The sequence below is a fragment of the Maylandia zebra genome, linkage group LG22 (genome assembly GCF_041146795.1).
Source record: "Maylandia zebra isolate NMK-2024a linkage group LG22, Mzebra_GT3a, whole genome shotgun sequence".
NCBI lineage: Eukaryota > Metazoa > Chordata > Actinopteri > Cichliformes > Cichlidae > Maylandia > Maylandia zebra.
Genome location: NC_135187.1, coordinates 1,658,412 through 1,675,354, shown reverse-complemented (window position 1 = coordinate 1,675,354; position 16,943 = coordinate 1,658,412). Strand labels below are relative to the sequence as shown.

At 43.2% G+C, this 16,943-nt stretch overlaps 1 protein-coding gene across 1 annotated transcript in view; it reads right to left on the bottom strand.

Annotated features, from left to right (window-relative positions):
- LOC101471861 (H-2 class I histocompatibility antigen, Q10 alpha chain) overlaps positions 1–16,943 on the bottom strand; it is a 113,269-nt gene that overhangs the window by 2,483 nt on the left and 93,843 nt on the right. The window lies entirely within an intron of this gene.

The window sequence follows — 16,943 nt, the reverse complement described above, 5'->3', positions numbered from 1 at the left end:
GTATATGCGGTTAATGCCATTGGCAACACAATTCCTCCACTGTTTGTGTTCCCACACATACATTATGCAGACCACTGTGTCAGAGATGGACCAGTAGGAAGTACTGGTAGTGGAAATAAATCAGGATGGGTTCAAGAAACAGATTTCCTCATCTTTCTGAAGCACTTTGCAAACCACACCAAGGTAAGCCATGATAAAAAGTAATGGAATTGAGATGCTGGTGAACAACTACATTTTTTCAGCTTCATTGTTATGTTCAAAATTGGTGCAAAAGCTGTAGGTTATAATGCCCACTGATCCAATGAGGCCAAACTCAAGGAAGACCAACCAAAATTAATGAAATATTCAGTTGCAGAAAATTCCATAATTTGTCTTTTTGGGGGGTTGGAATATGTTCAAAAGCTGGATTTCTGCATTCTGTCACACACACACACACACACACACACACACACACACACACACACACACACACACACACACACACACACACAGCTACATTAATGGCTCTAAGTGCATTCATGTGTTGAATAAACAAAGATTACATGTTAATATTTTGTTAGTACCCTTATTTCATTGTGTTACATTTCACCCCAGGATATGTTACAACTAACCCAGACTAGGGGGTTAATTGTAACATTTCACTCTTTGTGTTTGAGGCCATACCATGCAATGGGTAATTGTGCTGCAGAGAAAATAGCTGCACTATTTAATAGCAGAGACATGTAAATACTTTGCATTACATTTTGAATCCACTACCTTAAAAGAGCTCCAATTTACAGACAGAAATGTCAAAAATGTTACAACTATCCCCGGTCTCCCCTACTATACAACAATAAGTTCAAGTATGGCTGCACTGAATTTGGATTAAGCCTGGCAAACACTTTGATGGAAACAATCTTAATGAAAGAAAGTTAACCCAACTCCTGGACTGCTGCAGTCCTTCTAACAGAAGACTTAGCCCAGACTTTTATACCCAGTATTCCAGTATATATATGTTCCACGGTAAGTGTGACAAATAACGCACTAACATCAGTGTTAGTAAAGACTTGTGGAAATTAGAAGCAGCACTCGGTCATCTCAGGATGGACTAACACGGAGTTTTCTCTCGGTCCGTGGGGACAGTTACAGACACGGAACATCTCGTGAAAACTATTTCCTCCTGTGTTTTGAGATGTCAGGCCTGTGCAGCAGGGTTAAAGCTCCAGAATCGATCAAATATCTTTTCTATCTATCAACAATAAAAAGCGAATCGATCGTCTGAAATGTGCGTCACTCTTTACTTTCACTTTTAAGCCTTCTGCAGGACGGTCACTCACCGCCGTCCACGCGCAGTCCTGTCCCCGCGAGGACCAGAACCACCACGAGGATCATTCTGACCCTGTTCTCGTTTAGAACCAGTTTTATCCTCCTGCTGGAGCGGGGTCTCCGTGTCTGCCTGAGACCTACAGCTGCTCGCCTTCCTGCTGATGTTAGTGAGCAACAGCTGGAAGACATCAGCTGGATAACGGTTTCTATTTTTTTTTATTCCCAGCTTTATTCTGGAAGATCACACACGGAAGAGCAAACCCTGGAACACCAACACTAAAAATAATAATACAAACACATAAAGGAGAGAACAGAGTGACTTAATCAGAGCATTTAAAATTTATTTATTTTTATCAGTGTAAATATTTCAGCGTCATTTAACTTTTTTAGCTCCAGTTTTATTTTGAGTATCTGATGTGGCGTAATCTAACCTGTTTTATTGTGAAAGGGTCAACAGGAAGTGAACGTCGGTAAACCAGTGTTCTAACAAAACACCCTACTTGTGTTACTGCGCGTGCGCACAACTCAAAACGGCCATGTAAGATGGAGGCATAAACCACGTAAGGTAGCACGGATTGATAGACATGACTGTAAATTTACGCTGCGGTCGGACGTTTGAAAGGTTTCCACTTAGCAACCGTAGCCCTTTAAACCCCATAAAGTTAAACAGGCCGCCTGGAATGACGTCGTTGTTTGTAAAAGTGTCATAAAGTCTGTGAGGATGTGCTTTTGTCCCTTTTCTCAGGGATACGACTTCTTTCAACATCTGGTAGTTGTTTTGTTTTACTGAATGTTATAAGTGTGTAATAAGGGAGTAATAACGGGAACACACACAATGAAATTGACATTTTGCAGATTTTTACTGAATGGAAGCACTCAGATTGTACGTGAATCAAAGATTTAGAATTAGCGATTTGAACTTTGAACTATGAAAAACTAAACAACAACAAATATGTGAACTTTGGCCCTGTAGTTTGTTTCTGGGGGTCTTTTTTTCTAAGCCCAGGCGTTTTTAGCCCCTGGTGGAACTCCAAAGATCAGTTCCTTACAAGCTGCAGACAAAGGACATCTGCTGTGATTGGTCGGGGTGAGAGAAACAAGACAGGATAAAGACATGCTGTGGAAGAGAGACAGAGATTAATAACAGATATGATTCAATGCAGAGAGGTCTGTTAATACATAGTGAGTGAGAAAGGTGACTGGAAAGGAAAAACTCAATGCATCATGGGAATCCCCCGGCAGCCTACATCTATTGCAGCATAACTAAGGGAGGATTCAGGGTCACCTGTCTCAGGGTGATGCTGAAAAACTAGTTCATGTATCACACAGTGGAAAATTGTGTTCTTATATTTTGTTTTGGATCAGGCTGTGTGTTTGCATGATTTTATTGTGATATTTATATTGTGTATTTTAGTGTAGTTGCACAATATTCTTTTAATCCACTGTGGACTAAGCGGACAGTTGTAGGCACCTGTGAGGTGGGGGCGTTCCCCGAGGCGGTCTATCAGCCGCCAAACTGACCTGTTAAGGAGGATAGTGAGCTGTGCTGAGGTGGGACAGAGTGACAGTTTGGTCCTACTGATGCTGAGAAAAATGTTCATTCGCTCAGGATTCTCGTCCTGACGCGTTTATCCTGCTGCTCCAGCACAAACCTGAGCTATGATCACGGTTCCTGCAGGTCAGCTGATCATTCTGATGATCGCACGAATCTAAAACTCACCTTTGCACAGATTTCCTGTGAAACTCTTCACAGCTGTGACAGTCACACCGTGGTCACATGACTGAACCAACCTGTGAGCTTCAACTATGAAGTGCTGACCTTAGCGCAAGAGCATCGTATCAATAATGATAATAACAATAATGATAAAAATTATAAATATCATTATAACGGGCGACCGTGGCTCAGGGGGTTGGGAAGCGCATCTGTAACCGGAAGGTCGCCGGTTCGATCCCTGGGCTCTCTGTCCTGGTCGTTGTGTCCTTGGGCAAGATACTTTACCCTACTTGCCTACTGGTGTTGGCCAGAGGGGCCGATGGCGCGATATGGCAGCCTCGCTTCTGTCAGTCTGCCCCAGGGCAGCTGTGGCTACAACCGTAGCTGCCTCCACCAGTGTATGAATGTGAGAGTGAATGAATAGTGGTATTGTAAAGCGCTTTGGGTGCCTAGAAAAGCGCTATATAAATCCAATCCATTATTATAATAATATTCAATTCAATTTTATTTATATAGCGCCAAATCACAACAAAAGTCGCCTCAAGGCGCTTCATAGTAATAATAATAATAATAATGATGATAATGATAATAATCATATTTTTCATTAAAACTGTTTATGAGTTTCTCCAGGATGAATTTTAACACCCAAAGTTTGATCCTGTGCAACTATTAATAAATGATACTTACAGGAGACGGCGGAGTCAGAGGAGCTTTGACAGTCTGAAGGAAAGAAATTAATTCAGGTAAACTTGTGAGCTGAATATGTAAAATTAACAATATCACGATAAAAATAATTAACATAACTTTCATATTTACGCATCACTGCACAGTTGAAAACACACATACTTGAAAAACTTAAAAAATAAAAAAAAATTGCTGCACAACCAGTAAATTTTTAAGCTAATGTTCAGGAAAAGTATTTCCTGTTTAGAGTTCAGGTTTGACTTTTCAAGTGTGTGTAACTTGACAAGTTAACTGCAATAAATTACAGGTAGTAATAAAATAAACTACTAACTCTTTTACGCTGTGTCCGCACCTACACGGGTATTTTTGAAAACGCAGCTGTTTCGTCCACGTAAACGGCGTTTGGAATCACCGAAAACGGAGATTTTTTTTAAAACTCCTTTTTTGCGTTTACGTGTGGACGAGGAATACAGAGTTCGTCACACAATGTCAAAGGTATGTGCCTTGTTCACGTCACGCTGAGCGCCCCATATTTTTTCCTATGAGATGAACTGCAGAATGGCAGATAGAGACAAAACACTGTTAATCTGACTGTCTGCAGGTTTTACACGCTTACGTACACAGATGCAGTTACTGTCCCTCCATTTACAAAGGCAGAGGCGTCATGTGTGATTATTTTACATGTAGTTGTTTTTTTCTGTGTAATAATATTTAACATTGCTATCAATGCATTTCTTAAAAATTGCCTCTCTGTGCAAAATAGGTTTAAAAACAAACAGCTGTGAGATCCTGTTTGTTCGTGATTTAAACCGGGGAACAAATCGTGGCAGGATCAGCCTGATGTTATTTGTATCCCGCTGTAACTTTACTGTATAAAGAGCAAAATTCCCAAAGTGCAGACGGTCTGCACTTTGGGAAGCTGTCTTAGAGGAAGAGGACATTTTTAACAAAAGCTTCTACAGTGGGGCAAAAAAGTATTTAGTCAGCCACCGATTGTGCAAGTTCCCCCATCTAAAATGATGACAGAGGTCAGTAATTTGCACCAGAGGTACACTTCAACTGTGAGAGACAGAATGTGAAAAAAAATCCATGAATCCACATGGTAGGATTTGTAAAGAATTTATTCGTAAATCAGGGTGGAAAATAAGTATTTGGTCAATAACAAAAATACAACTCAATACTTTGTAACATAACCTTTGTTGGCAATAACAGAGGTCAAACGTTTACTATAGGTCTTTACCAGGTTTGCACACACAGTAGCTGGTATTTTGGCCCATTCCTCCATGCAGATCTTCTCGAGAGCAGTGATGTTTTGGGGCTGTCGCCGAGCAACACGGACTTTCAACTCCCGCCACAGAATGTCTGTCACAACATCTGAGACTATTTAAATTAAGGCAAAGCTAAAACAATTTTGAGATTTAATTTAAAAATTAATTTCAGCAAACTTATTGTCACATTTTGTTGAAACGGGTTTGTGTGTGGAAATATAGTCATTAAATGATGTTGAACAGCATTTTGAAAAGTACATTAATGAGAAGAAGCTGGTTTGCTGGACACGCTTTCTGGAGTAGAGCCAAACATTTTTAATTGTGGAACCAACAGCACTCATGACCTTGTAAACTTTAAATTTTATGTGATGGTGGTGCAACTTAAATGAATAGAACCACATTCAGCATTATGATCATAAATACTTTGCCTATTGGTGTTGTTCTGGTAAAACTAGGTAAATCTCAATCACAATTTTGGCTTCCCACAATTAAATAACCATAATGAAGTGTGTGTTCTGTCAATACAATGTGAAGCAAAAACAAATCAAGTACTGCGGTGTATACAGCCTAAATAGTGCATCAGTGCACTGAATTTATGTTAGTAAGGCCAATTTTTTTTTAATTCAGGAATTTGTGCAAATATGAACCAGAATTCTTCTCTTTAAATGACAATGCACTATAAAAGTTTGGTTACAAAAATCATAAATAATTGTAACAAATAATCATAATTATCATTTTGGGAAAAATTGCGTAGCCCTATTTTCATCTGATGGAAGTTCTTATGAGGGCTTTGGACATCTTTGTCACGGCGGGGTGCGCCGATGTATGTGGAAACAGGACCCAAAAGCAGATGATGACGAGGAATTGTAATGATTAACAGAAAAGTGAACCTTTATTGCGATGACGGCAGGGAATGAACCAAGAGACCAAAACAAACAGGCAAAACACTAAGAAACAAAACACTATAAGGTACTAAGACCAAACACTATAACTATAACTGTGGAGTACATAAGCAGGCAAAGACAAAAACTAAGGCTAAGGTCAACATAACAAACGAAAACTAGAACTATAACTGGGGCGAGGTAAACAGGCTAAGACCATGACTATAACTGTAACTCTGGTGAGATTAAACAGACGAACCGACAATGGCATGAAGAAAACAAAAGGCTTAAATACAGACATGAGGTGATCAGGGGAAGTAGGGACACATGGGGGAACGGCTGACAGACATAAACCTAAAGACAGGACCAGGAGAGGAAAGCTAAATATAATGAACAAAGAACACATGACATTGTCAGAATAAAACAGGAAATGACAACACAACTTAACAGACCTAATACGTGATGAAATAAATAGAAAACCCCAAAACATAGAAAACCCAGGAACAATAACTGCCTAAACTAAAGGCAAATAGGAAATAACACAAACTAATAACATATCAAAAAATACAAAGAAAACTCAGAGTGCTGGGTCGGAGACCCAGCCTGTGACAATCTTGGCTTGCCACTTTCAGCAGTCTGGCTGTTTCCAGGGCCTCAAAATCTTAATTGTCATAAGCATCACCTGCAGGGACACACAGCAGTATTATTTTTACATGCATGAAAACAAACAGAAGGTTCAGTGTTGATATTTTTTTGTTTCCCTTAAGTGTAAATCTGTGCAGTGCAAATTTCAATAAAACATACTCACAAGAGAAACCACAGTCAAAGTCAAAGCCTAGTTCGATCAGTCATTCTAATGTTGTTAATAAAAGAAAGCATATTTAGATGTGGATTTAAATCGTATAAACAACAACAATCCCACATTATATTTTGTAAAACACTAATAGCAAGCAGTATCATGGTAGCTTTGAAAAAAGTGAATTTTGTAGTTGCATCAAATTTATATATTGCAAAACTGTTCCAAGCATTGAAGCTATATTTTTACAGAGGAAAACTTACCTCTGGATGAGATGAGTAGACTCGTCATCAGTGTTACTGCCTGCACAAAGACACGGACAAACGCACACAAACATTACTGCTACAGCATCTCCACCAAGATTGTCACATGTATCACAGCCCCTTGTCAAAACACCAAATGCAGTGGTTGGCCAGCAGCTGCTTGTCTACATGAATAAATGCATGAACTAGTTTTTCAGCGTCACTCTGAGACAGGACATTTGTAATTTTAGAGATGTTGCACAAATGGAAGAAAGCAGTCTTACATATTTGTTTAATACAGGGGTCGGAAACTCTAGGCACGCGTGCCACAGCTTGCACACGAAGGGTTAACTGATGGCACCACCATAGCTGGACTGGCCATCGGACATACCGGACATTTGCCCGGTATGTCCGATGGTGATTTTTTGTTTTTTTGTAACGGTATAAACAATGAAAGGTGGTGGATTGGCCAGATGCTGGCCGATGTGTAAAAATACGTCAGTTGTTTGGTGGTGGCTATGGCGGAGCTCCCACAGAGGCCAGCAGGTAGATGAGGGAAAGGGGAGGAGGAGGAGGAGAGACCCAAGGCGGCCGCCGGTCCGAGTGTCAGGTGAACTGAACTTCAGGTAAGAAGTTATGACCTGCAGTCTATCTGGATCAGATATGAACCAAGTTTAGGTGGAGTTTATTTTTGTTGTGCTGACTTTTTACAGTCAGTTACAATAACTCGTACTGTGTACTAGCTAGCATGACGGAGTTTTTAGACAGCTGGGTGGGTGCTATGTTACTGATAATGAACTTTATTTTATTCATAAGGTTAGTTAGTAGAGTTTCCAACTGTCCTGTAAAAAACTGAAACGGAATCGTCTCGTATTCAGAGAAAATATTACGGGTTTCGTATTGAGGTGAAAAGGAACACAGTTTGTCCCGGACATCAGCTAGAATGGAAAAAGACACAAAGCTGGAGTTATTCTGCGTCTTTACTCTGCACAGCTGCCTCTTCTTCTCTCATTCTCTCCCCTCCCTCTCATGTTGCTACTTCAATCATGAAAGTGTGTGAAGGTTCTCAGTCATCCAGGTCATCGCAGTCTAAGGAGCTTGGAAAGAAAAGCATCTGGATTTCTTTAAGTTTGTATCCGTGGCACCCAGACTCTGGAATAACCTCCCTGTTCATATTCGTACTGCCGAGTCTATCCAGTCTTTTAAATCACGTCTTAAAACTTATTTTTTTACTTTGGCTTTTGATTCTGTCTAGTTGGCTGGTCTAGCTTGTTGTGTTGTTACCTATTGTTTGTTGTCCTCTTTTATTGTTTGTTTTAACTGTCTCATGCTTTTACTGACTGTGAAGCACTATGGTCAAAACTGTTGTTTGAATATGTGCTATATAAATAAATTTTGATTTGATTTGATTTAAGTTTCTTGAAGACGTTTCACCTCTCATCCGAGAAGCTTCTTCAGTTCTACAGTCAAATAGTGGAGAGTTCCAGATATAAACCCAGTGGGAGTTTCCCCCCAAAGAGGGACAAAAGGACCCCCTGATGATCCTCTACCTAATCACATGAGCCAAGGTGTGAAAACAGGTGTGGGTCACAATCACCCAGGGTTTCGAGTGAGCTTATTGCTTATTGTGTGCCAAGTCTTGTCCCGTGGAGGTGGCTTTTCTATGTTGTGTATTTGTGAAGTGGCTGTTTGGTCTCTCCAATGTAGAGGTCTGTGCATTCCTCACTGCACTGTACAACATACACTACATTGTTACGTTTGTGTTTAGGAGTTTTGTCTTTGGGATGAACCAGTTACATAAGAAGAAGCCTAAGAAAATTCTCGGATGAGAGGTGAAACGTCTTCAAGAAACTTAAAGAAGTCCAGATTCTTTTATTTCCAAGCTCCTTAGACTACGACGACCTGGATGAGTGAGAACCTTCACACACATCAAAAAGAGCACTTTTGAGATGCAGTGGAACTGGAGATTGGAGCGACCGTGGCTCAGGGGGTTGGGACGTGCATCTGTAACCGGAAGGTCGCCAGTTCGTTCCCCGTGCTCTCTGTCCTGGTCGTTGTGTCCTTGGGCAAGACACTTTACCCTACTGCCTACTGGTGTTGGCCAGGGGGGCCGATGGCGCGATATGGCAGCCTCACTTCTGTCAGTCTGCCCCAGGGCAGCTGTGGCTACAACTGTAGCTGCCTCCACCAGTGTGTGAATGAATAGTGGAATTGTAAAGCGCTTTGAGTGCCTTGAAAAGTGCTTTATAAATGCAATCCATTATTGTTATCGTGCATTTACCTGAATATTGTAAGTTGCTGTAAATATGCCAAATTCTCACATAATGCATGTTAGAGTATTGTGACTTGAATAGATTATGTGCAACACACATTGATATTCAAATTCTGAATACATTAAAAGCTAAAGCTGGATTCAAACATGAGTGTACCAAATATTTTTTTGTGTGATCAGAAAAATAATGACAAAGAGAGTCTTCTAAAGAATCAGTAAATCTCACTTTTGACAAATGACAAAAACAAAATAAAAGTTTCTTACCCCAAAACTTAATAATCTTCTTAGCGCTGTGAATGACTTCACAGCTGTACATGGACAGGTCAGACTTTAAAACCTCCACTTCATTTTTTATCTCAAAGGCTTCATTGTCATTTTTGAAAACTCCTGTGCTTTGCAGTCCTTCTTTTTCTGTTAGAATTTGCCCTCTCTTTTTGATCCTCATGGTGATAACATCTGGGTAGAAGCCGTTGGCGACACACACCAAAGAGAGCTTTGTCTCAACCTTGGATTTCACATTGTACAGAAAAACCTCAGGGGGAACTAGAAAGAGAAAATAAAGTGTAAAGTGATATGTGCACAGTGGCTCAACACAAATGATAAGTACTAATGTAAATTCTATGCCAAATTCCAGCTCACAACATAAACAGCGAAGCCCAAAACCTCTTAGCATACTGCAGTGTCTTTAATCTAACTCTTTTACATATATTGCTGCCGCATTACTTCTTAAATCATGAAGACAGTTGCTTAATAAGATATTTAAAAGATATTAATAATAAATAATAATTATTATTAATAATAAATATATAAATATATATATAAATAATAATTATTATTAATAATAATTATTATAATAAATAATAATTATTATTAATAATAATTATTATTAATAAATAAATAATAAGATATTTATTATTTATTAGATAGGAATAAGATATTTATTTCCTATCTTATTCATAGCCTTTTCTTTTTTCTTTAGGTCACGAGCAGTTGTGTAAGCATTTCACTGCATATCGTTCTGTGTATGACTGTGTATGTGACAAATAAAATTTGAATTTGAATTTGAATTTAAAGTGCTGGTTAAAAAGTCCTGACCAATTTGTTTATAACCTCTCCTCCAGACTGCACCTGGCCTGGCCTCTAAACAAAAAAAAAACACAAAGTGCCAAGCCAATCTGGGTCTTTTTTGGCTCATTTTATGGTAAAGCTTCTGGGAAGGAATGTGCCAAGTGCAGTATGAAGGAGAGGGAATTTGGTATGAGGTTGAAGAATCTGTTGATTTGAAACATTTTACAGTCTAGGGGCATTTTCTAAATATTTTTATATTAATGTTTCCACTGGTAATTTATTTAATTTATTACCACTGTATTGTATTTAAGCAACATATTGAGCACTGTTATTTATTTATTTACACATCATCTGTGACCAGCTATATCAGCAAGTGCATCGATGATGTCACTGTCTCTAAGACTATCAAAATATGCTCCAACCAGAATCTATGGATGACTGCAGAAGTGCATGAACTGCTAAAGACTGGAGACACTGCCTTCTGCTCACTCTTGGTGGCGCTGTCACTTGATGTTCGCTCGCTCTGTGGTAGAGTATCACTTCCTGTTCCTGCTCAAACACAGTGGTGTTTCTGAGTAGCTTATTTGCTTAGCAATTTAATTAACAACTTTTAAATACATTCTTTTTTCATAGTATAATCTTCACGTGCTTCATCCGAAATACACTTTCCGTGTACTCACTACTTAATTTATAGCCAAAGTATTCACTCACTGTCTCTGTACTGTTTCACTAGCCTAGCTTAGCTTAGCTCGTAGCCGACTCGTTAGCACCATGGCTACTTCACCTGTCCCTCCTGCACTTTCTTGCTCATTGTGTCAGATGTTTAGTTACTCCTCGGCCTCCTTTAGCAGTAATGATATCTGTAGCAAATGTAACATATTTGCAGCTCTGGAGGCCAGGATTACTGAATTGGAGACTCGGCTTCGCACCCTTCATTCACCCGTAGCTAGCCAGGCCCCTGTAGCTGGTGCAGCCGAAGATAGCGTAGGCCCCGCTAGCTGTTCCCCGGCAGACCCCAAGCAGCTGGGGAAAGAGGGCGGCTGGGTGACGGTGAGGAGGAAGCATAGTTCTAAACAGAAGCCCCAGGTACACCATGTGTACTAACCGTTTTTCCCCACTTGGCGACACACCCGCCGGTAATTGGTGATTCTGTTCTCAGACATGTGAAGCTAGAAACAAAGGCAACCATAGTCAATTGTCTTCCAGGGGCCAGAGCAGGCAACATTGAAGGAAATTTAAAACTGCTGGCTAAGGGTAAACGTAAATTCAGTAAAATCATAATTCACATCGGCAGTAATGACACCCGGTTACGCCAATCGGAGGTCACTAAAATCAATATTGAATCGGTGTGCAACTTTGCCAAAACAATGTCGGACTCTGTAGTTTTCTCTGGTCCCCTCCCCAATCGGCCCAGGAGTGACATGTTTAGCCGCATGTTCTCCTTAAATTGCTGGCTGTCTGAGTGGTGTCCCAGAAACGATGTGGGCTTCATAGATAATTGGCAAACCTTCTGGAGGAAACCTGGTCTTGTTAGGAGAGACGGCATCCATCCCACTTTGGATGGAGCAGCTCTCATTTCTAGAAATATGGACAAATTTATTAAACCTCCCAAAATGTGACTATAAACATAAATAAATAAAATACAGCAATTTCCTCCACGTAAGATGCTATAGTGGAAACACTATAGCAGTCTCGTAACAACACTCAAGACTCAGACTTTAAACAAGTGAAGAAAATTGATTGCCAAATGGTGTGCCCTGACATAAGATATCAGCATTTTGTGATGAATAGGAACAGGTTGTTTGGAGCTAGTCACAAAACTCCCACAGGAGAGGAACACACCCAGTTGTTGGTGCCAAAAGAAATGTACCAGTCCATGTTTTATGAGTTCATTCTTGAGGATGAATGCAATTAGAATCACTGGCCAAACCCTATTTGTAGTGTGGAAGGTGCCCAGGGCCTCCATTGGATTTGTTGGGTGGTATTGGATCTCATTAAATTAAATGGTGAGGAAGGATCAAGCGCAAGGAAAAATTTAATTCGGTACTCTCTGCTTGTATTACCCCTTTCTTCTAGCTCAAAGTTACTCGTTAAGTGGCAAGGATCCTTTGTGGTCACACAGCGAGTGGGAGATGTTGACCAGGAAGTGGTGCAGTTGGATAGGGAAAGAGCCAAACAGATCAAAACTTGGTCAAGGAATGACATGTGTCATTCATGAATCACACTCCCTGCTGGTGGCTGATGCTCTCAGGCGTCGGTGAGTTGGTGGTTCTTGGTGTCTGGGGCTGGGTGCTCAGGTATGTACCGGCTCACTCTCGGTGGCTGCATGGCAGGGCCTTCCGCCCGTGGCTCAGGCAGGCCTCTTCTGGCATGTGGGGGGCCCTCAGGCCTCTGGGCCTGGGGCTCGGTCCTCTCTGGCACAGCTGGCTGCCAGCAGAACCCACGGGCATGTCACTGCAGCCCCCTCTGGCTTCTGCTCCGTGGCTGCTGGGTTACCCCTCATCTGGGGCTCTCCTCAGCTCCTCCTAGGAGGGTGACACAGATGCCCCTCCAGAGCCTCATTGGGCTCTCGTACAGGTGTACACACAGGTGTTCACAGACACAAACTACACCTTTCTTGGCTGCTACCTCAAAGCACATTGTGCGCTGTTGGTCCTGCAAACTACACAACAACACTGAATATTTAGTATTTACTGTTAGTTAGATTAATGCGATGGTGCTGCGATGTTGTATTTATGCAACATTAACCCTTTAGAGCCGGTAGGAGCGGGCACGCTCTGTTTTGCGTAACTATTTTTAAATCCCGGTAGCTCTGCAACCACGTAAGCTAGCGCAATAATTTTTTTTGCATATGAAACCAGAGGAGTTGTACTTACATCTTATGCCATCAGCTTGTCCTAGGTCACGGTTTCCTTTCACATACAGCTTTGCAAAAACTGCATAAAAAGCACTTGCAACAACAAAAACATAATATTCCAGAAACACGCTTTGCCGATCCGATCAGCTGTTCATAACACTTCCTACGTTGAAATAGACGTCAGCGCGAACTTTTGCATGTCCGCCATTACCTGCCCGAAACCGGAAGTGACGTCATTTTCGCGGAAATGTAGGGTTATTTTTTTTTTTAACCATCAGGCCCTCAGGGCCTATACTGGTGTTTTTAAAAGTTATCTTTATGACTTTCTGTGTCCTTTCTGGGATGCTTAGGACTCATATTGCACTGCTGGAAATAGTTTATTTTGATGCATACGCTGCTTTTTTGCAAATTTGCAGTATAATATTTATTTTTGTTTTTCCTGCAGTATATAAAAATTGGTGTATTTCAAAAATTAAACTATGAAGACACTCAAAATAAATTTCCTGTGGTGGGAAACTATTTTGTGCAACTTTTTTGTGTTTACAGTTTTGAGGGATAAGCCTCTTAAATTTCTCTAACTACAAATATATGTTAAAAAAGCAAAAACGATTTTCAATTTTTTTGTAGTTTATTGCACTTTTTTGCAATTTATGTAATTACTATGCACTTAATGAATACATATTATTAAAATCTGGGCTATAATTGTTGTATTGATGTATAGCAACTTGAAATGCTCCCAAAAATGGCGCTACAGCATGTAAAAATATAATATAAGCTCTGGCGGACTTGGTTCTATGGTAGGTCTTAAAGGGTTAAGGTGCAGATTGAGGTCACCGGAACATAAATAAAGATAAAGCAAGCTGCACGAAATGGGCAAAGAGAACCGAGAACAGAAAGCGAGGGAGAGCACTTGCTATTATTCATGACGGATCAATCAAAGGCATTGAAAAGCTTTAAGAAGTCTTTAATTTTCCACACATGACAGTAAAAGAAATTTCTGAGAGGATTCCATCGATTATTGAGACTAACCAAGAGCTAGAAAAAGTTGTTGGTCATGCTGGAGCTGCTGACATCTTTCTGAAAAAATCTGAAATTTTAAAGAAAGACTTCTTGGATTTACTTCAGAACTTTCAAAACTACAAGGTAGAACCTGTCACGATCCTGGGTCTTACGACCCAGTGTTTTGAGTTTTAGTTCATTTTGATGTTTATAGTATTGTAACGTTCACAAGAACCAGACGGTTGGGGTCTCAGTTTGTCCGTTTATTTGGCACATAAGCCAGCGGGTTGTTAACTCAGGGGGAAGCGCTCTCGAACTTCACCTCTCTTCAGCCTGGCACACACACAGAACAACCAGGTCCAGACCCACCCCTTCCTGTACACCACAACCAAACATGAATCTTAAAGGAACAACAACAGTGTGCAGAGATCACCAACATGTCACTGTACAATAACACTTAACCATCGTTACACTGCCCCCCCAGCAATAAGTTCCTCGTCCCCGAGGGAACGACACAGTCTCTGAGGCGGGGTGGTAGCCTACGTTCCCTCCTTGACCTCCTGAGCCCCTGAGGTGGACGCGGAGCTTCGGGGCTTTGGGGTGGAGAGTCCGAGGGAGGGGAACGCAGCCCCGGTCGGGGGTCCCTCTGAGCAGGGTCACGGACGCTCTGTACACGTCCCTCTGGAAAGGAGGGGAGGGACTGCCCTCTGTAGGGGGCCATCCGGTCTCTGTGCAGCGCTACTATCCTCCCCCTAGGAGGCAACTGCACCCTGTAAACAACCTCCCCTACTCGCTCTAGGACGCTGCAAGGCCCCACCCAGCTGCTATCCAGTTTAGGACACCGTCCCTTCTTCCTCTTTGGGCTGTAGACCCACACCAGCTCCCCAGCATGGAAGTGCCTCCCCTTAGTGGTGATGTCGTAATTCCTCTTTTGGCGCAGGCCTGCCTTCGCCAGCTGCTCTCGGGCGTAGGAATGTGCAGAATCCAGCCGGTCCTGCAGCTTCCTTGCGTAGTCCCGGCCCGGTGGTGCCTCTGGCGCGTCCGGGGGCTTCCCAAAAGCCAACTCTGCAGGAGTTCTCAGCTCTCTCCCTAACATGAGCAGGGCAGGCGTACATTGGGTGGAGTCCTGTACTGCCGACCTGTAGGCCATGAGGGTAAGGGGAAGATGGTAATCCCAGTCCCGTTGGTGTTCTGAGGTAAGGATGGCTAGCTGCTGGGCCAGCGTCCTGTTAAACCTTTCCACCAGCCCATCGCTTTGGGGGTGAAGTGGGGTGGTGCGGGTTTTCTTAGTCCCAAGGCGTTCACACATGGCAGCAAATACCTTGGACTCAAAGTTACGCCCCTGGTCACTGTGGAGGGTCTCTGCTGTTCCAAAGCGGCTGAACATCCCCTCCACTAATACATCAGCGACCGTCTCAGCCTCCTGATCTGGGATGGCGTATGCTTCCGGCCACTTGGTAAAATAGTCCATGGCCACAAGAACATAGCGGTTTCCTCTGTCTGTGCGAGGAAATGGGCCCATGACGTCCACAGCTACTCGCTCCATTGGGGCTCCTGCTGGTTGCTGCTGAAGCTGAGCCCGGGACTGGTCCTGTGGCCCTTTGTGTGAGGAACATGCATCACAGCTGCGGCAAAAGTCCTCCACGTCCCTCCGCTGTTGACCCCAGTAATAGCCCTGGCGGAGGCGGCGGAGAGTCTTGGAGACCCCAAAGTGGCCGGAGCCAGTGCTCCCATGGCAGGCTTCCAGCACAGCTGACCTCAGCGACCTTGGCACCACAACCTGCCACCTCTCCTCCCCCGTGGCAGGATCCTTCCAGGCACGCTCCAACACCCCCTCCTTCAGCCTGAGAGCTGCAAACTTGGCCCATAGCCCCCTGGTACAGATGGAAAACCCAGTGACCTCATCCCAAAGGGGTTGCTCCCCCTTCTCCAGCCACTGCAGGACCGGCAGCAGGTCCGTGTCTTGTTCCTGCCGTGCCCTCCACTCCGCTGCATCCACCATCAGAAGAGCCCTGCAGGCGAGCTGTGCTGCTCCGTCTATTGTCGTGAGTTCCCGCTCTATTTCCTCTCGCTTCTCACAGTAACGGCAGCCAGCTGCAGCACATGGGCGACGAGAGAGGGCGTCTGCGTTAGAATGGTGCGTCCCTGCTCTGTGCTCCACAGTGAAATTGAAGGCTTGGAGCTCCTCCAGCCAGCGAGCCACCTGTCCCTCTGGCTCCCTGAAAGACATCAGCCACTGAAGGGCAGCATGATCAGTTCTGATAACAAATGCTGTGCCGCACAGGTAGTACTTAAAGTGTCTCACCCCCGCCACCACAGCCAACAGCTCTCGTCGTGTGACACAGTAGCGCCGCTCACTCCTGTTCAGGACCCGGCTGAAGTACGCCACCACCTTCTCCCCTTCCGGCCCAACCTGCGACAACACCGCTCCCAGCCCCACATTACTTGCGTCAGTGTCCAGGACAAAAGGCAGGGCGGGGTCAGGGGGGGCAAGGACTGGAGACTCTGTCAGCGATCTGCGGAGGGTGTCGAACGCCTGCTGACAGTCCCGGGTCCAGATGAAGTCACGGTCCTTCTGCAGCAGGTGGAAGAGTGGTGCGGCTATGGAGGAAAAGCCCTTCACAAACCTCCTGTAATAAGACGCCAGTCCTAGGAAGCTTTTGAGCTGTTTCTGGTCTGCTGGTGTGGGCCACTCGGTAATGGTGTGAATTTTTTCCTCCAACGTGCTGATGCCCTCACGACCCAGCTTGTGGCCCAGAAACTCCACCTCCCTCCTCATGAAGTGGCACTTGTCGGGGTGCAGCTTCAGGCCTGCAGCTGCCACCCTCTCCAACACTTGTCTCAGGGCATCCAGGGC